This window comes from Limulus polyphemus, unplaced genomic scaffold, assembly GCF_000517525.1.
Source record: "Limulus polyphemus unplaced genomic scaffold, Limulus_polyphemus-2.1.2 Scaffold1893, whole genome shotgun sequence".
Classification (NCBI taxonomy): Eukaryota; Metazoa; Arthropoda; class Merostomata; order Xiphosura; family Limulidae; genus Limulus; species Limulus polyphemus.
The window spans coordinates 58489-62928 of record NW_013667503.1 but is presented as its reverse complement, the minus strand read 5'-3'; the positions used below and the strand labels follow the sequence as shown (position 1 = coordinate 62928).

The window sequence follows — 4440 nt, the reverse complement described above, 5'->3', positions numbered from 1 at the left end:
ACGATGAATTACACTTTGGATTAAGGTGTTGATTAACAGGGAAAATTAAAGTTCTGACGAAACAAAAGATCAAAATGTAGAAAATAAAGGGTTAATAAAGTGTCAAAGCTACAGAAAAAAGTGGCTATTGTAAACTTCCTAGGAATTGGATTTATTACTCTCGGCCCTAACCACAAATCTTTATAATATATATAATTCTAATGTAACTCTTTTAAAATGATGTTGGAATATAAAGAAACAAGAAAGTGTGAGTTTCATGGCGGTTTAAAACAGACATTCTAAAGTATATGCGTTTTTCATCAAAAGAGAACTTCTTAAGATAATACAGATCTTGTATATGGCAGAAATAATTATGTCATATCTACTGTCAATATTTATAGACAGTAGGCTAACTGTGTTCTGTCTAGAACGAATCCTTATATACAGTAGATTAGCTGTATCATGTCTAAAGCAAACCCTCATAAACAATAGACTAATTGTGTCTTGCCTATATATAAAGAATATAAATATACAGGATATTGTGTCCTGTCTATACAGAACGAATCTTTGTAGACAGTAGACTGATTGTGTCTTGCCTATATATAAAGAATATAAATATACAGGATATTGTGTCCTGTCTATACAGAACGAATCTTTGTAGACAGTAGACTAATTGTGTCTTGCCTATATGGAACGAATATTTATAGACAGGATAATGTGTCCTGTCTATACAGAACGAATCCTTATAGAGAGTAGATTAACTGCGTCCTGTCTAGAACGTATCCTTATGGACAGTAGACTAACCATGTCCTGTATAGAATGTATCCTTATGAACAGTAGACTAACCACGTCCTGTCTAGAACGTATCCTTATGGACAGTAAACAAAACAGAATGGCACTATTTATCCTGGTTTCACTAGACGTTCCGTACCTTGGCACAGAAACTAAGCTTTTAGATTGAAGTTAAATAATAGGAGGAATGTCACTATTTATCCTAGTTTCACTAGACGTCCCGTACCTTGGCACAGAAACTAAGCTTTTAGATTGAAGTTAAATAATAGGAGGAATGTCACTATTTATCCTAGTTTCACTAGACGTCCCGTACCTTGGCATAGAAACTAAGCTCTTAGATTGAAGTTAAATAATAAGAGGAATGTCACTATTTATCCTAGTTTCACTAGACGTCCCGTACCTTGGCACAGAAACTAAGCTTTTAGATTGAAGTTAAATAATAAGAGGAATGTCACTATATATCCTAGTTTCACTAGACGTCCCGTACCTTGGCACAGAAACTAAGCTTTTAGATTGAAGTTAAATAATAAGAGGATGACCATATGATAATGGAACGTGCTAAAGATTTTGTGTGTAGTAATGAATAAACATTTGCAATATACGTCCTAACGTTTCACACGTTCATTATCATCCAGAAACATCGGAGGTGTCCTAACGTTTCACACGTTCATTATCATCCAGAAACATCGGAGGTGTCCTAACGTTTCACACGTTCATTATCATCCAGAAACATCGGAGGTGTTTACCATCGTATGATGCGAGTAATTTAAAGCTCAAACTTAGCATTTATCTAATAGTAAAGAAGAAAACGAAATACTTTGAAATAAGCTACAGATTTTTAAGAAGCGAATTAACTTTGTTTAATTTTGAAACAACTGGCCTATTTTAACACACACACACACACATATATATAAAGATATTTACAAAAGAGTTTGTAAGTAAGTACAAAAAATTTAGCGAAATGGAAATTAAAACATTTCTCCCATTTGCCCCCCCCCCCAGTAACTCAGCGGTAAGTCTCTGGTCTTATGGCGCTATAAATTGGATTTTGATACCCGTAGTGGGTACAGTACAAATAACGTATTGTGTAGCTTCACAAGAGACAAATATTCTTCCAAGGTCTTGTAGATTTTGAAAATGGAAAACTATGGTCTCTACACCCCCTCATTTACCATATCTGAACTACAGGGAAGTTCCACGATGTAATCCACTTCAAGCACAACAAGGAAAATATCTTGAATATTGTTTGTTACTTTATAATGATAACTACGCCTAATCGTCCATGTTAACTCCGTGACGTCTCTGTTAAACATCGCTTTAATTGTTTTAACACTTAAATGTAAGATTGTATAGTTCTGTTTCGCCGAAATTTTAACCCAGCTTATCGAACCTTCTAATCTCTCACACCGTACTCTACATTACATTCTATGTACTATATTATAGTTGAAACACGCATTGTTTGTGGTACTAGACACGAGAATGTATTCTCTGTAAAGCAACTTGAAATACCATGATGTATTCTGATGTTTGAAGAAAAAACCCGCGAAACCAACATATTGAAGTTTCGTTACAAACCTATAGATTTCCTCAGTACAGATTATTTCTGATGAATTAGGAGACAGGATATTAAAATTATTTCAAGAGGAAAAGCCATACGTTAAATAAGGTATTAATTATAAAAGTTACTCACGGTTTTTTTTATATATATAAAGAGAAGATAAATAGTGCGGTCATAATGTATCAATGATAAAGTGATAGTTCAGCCATTTGACAACAACAGCAACGCTAATAACAAGCGTTATTTTTTTTCTGTTCGAATTCAAGATTTCTTTGACGTCAAAAATATACTGACTGACACCAAATTTAGTCCCACGTCATGTCTTTAAGTTTCTGTATTTTAAAAGTGCTGGAACACTTGTCGATAAAAAGCTAGCCATCAATATTAAAGGCAAAATAGAACAAATAAACTAAATAATATATATCTAACCTGCGCAGGTTTTAGCCTTATAAGCTCTCAGACCGAGGGGGTGGTGGTGTACGTTTATAATTTTGGTTACAAGCGTGAGGGGCCATCTTATGATATTATCAGCAATCGTCGGAGAACACTGAAAATTGAGTATCTACTCACGTGATCCTGTTGTTAAAACAAAATTTGGTACAGTTTTGATACCAGAAGAAAAAATGGACTGACCTTGACTTGCGAGGTTTCTGGCAGTTGTTTGAAAACGTTCCTATTTTTTTCCAGCCAAAAAGCTTCTTCCGTATATATCAGTGTTTAGATTACATCGTCATTGGAGATTATAAAACCAGACGTTTTTTATTTAACCTGCTAAGCATCCGACTCGGACAAGCTGCAGGAGAAGGACGCCGCCATGACAGTTTATGTGGGAAATCCCACGCACTAGTACATGCAGACTCTTCACGTGGGCAAATGACGTCACCAGAAGGGGGCTAGGTACTTCTCGTAGTCACCAGCGCCAAGGCCATGGCCCAGGATTTGGAAATCCCCACGTAGTCCTAGTTCGCCCGCGGTGCGACGACAGTCTCACGTCCGAAAGTACGTTATCAGGTGGCTGACGCGACTCCGTACATGTATTTTTCATTAAAATGAAAGTCTTGGACACTTTTAAAAATCTACCGAAACAGTTGGACAGAAATGTTCACTGTTTTATGTTAATTCGTTTTTGTTTAAATTACTGAACGTACAAACTGTGTGACATTGAAGGACACAAGACATATTAACACATTTAGGAAGCCACTTAAGAGTAGTTTTTATTGATATATAATAACCACACCAAAAGCGCAGCATATTCCGAATTTGATATAATTTTAGTTTAATTTGAGAAAAAGAGTTATGTAGGTTTGCGCGAAATTCAAATCAAACTTCTCGTTATGCGCCCTCATAAAATGTCACTTTGTCTTGTAACAGTTCTATCTATGCACTTCAAATAAACGTAAAACCTAAAGATAAAGAAAGTAGCTATTACCAAACATTCATTTTGGGCAGTATTTATTACAGTAAAGTTAATTGACACTACAAGTTGGGTATATCGGTCAGTTTATAAAGTAATGATTAAAAACTCGCCAAATTAAAATAACTTTATTAATAAAACAAGAAAACGACATTTCGGTCAACAGCCCTTTATTAGGTTACTAGTGGCAATGAAACTGTTAATATAAGGGTTAGGTTGAAAGAACAAATAACACGTGGCTCGAGAACATGTTCCTGAATCTACAAATGAGGTAAAGGAAGTAACATAAAATAAAAATACTAAGAACGTCGTCTTCTTGTTTTGTTAATAAAGTTCTTTTAATTTGGCGACTTTTCACCACTACTTTCTAGTCTATTTTTTTATTTCCTCGCCTACGCAATTATTTTATTTCTTGAACTATATTCGTAAGTTTAGGCATATTATAACGCTTTATTCGATTTAGAGAACAAGCAAACTACGGGGAACATAAAAATTTGTAAAATACTCCAAAGTTTGGTCTTTTACTAGGTTTTTCAAACACTGTTTATCATAATACTGTTAAATGCGCATGCGCAGTTTAACTTGTAGCATGCAAAACTAATGTTCAACAATCCCGTTTGTTTTCACGTTGTTTCTTAACTAGTTTTATAAAGTAGGGAAGGAACGTCTTGTGAAAGCGAATAAACTGCGTGCGCGT

General features: G+C 34.9%; 1 protein-coding gene across 1 annotated transcript in view; it reads right to left on the bottom strand.

Annotated features, from left to right (window-relative positions):
* Positions 1 to 3150, bottom strand: part of LOC106465276 (nuclear factor NF-kappa-B p105 subunit-like) — a 47429-nt gene extending 44279 nt beyond the window's left edge. The window contains exon 1 of the mRNA XM_022393137.1: positions 2963 to 3150. The gene's annotated coding sequence lies outside the window, so the exon portion shown is untranslated. The remainder of the gene's footprint in view (positions 1 to 2962) is intronic.
* Positions 3151 to 4440: the final 1290 nt, after the last annotated feature.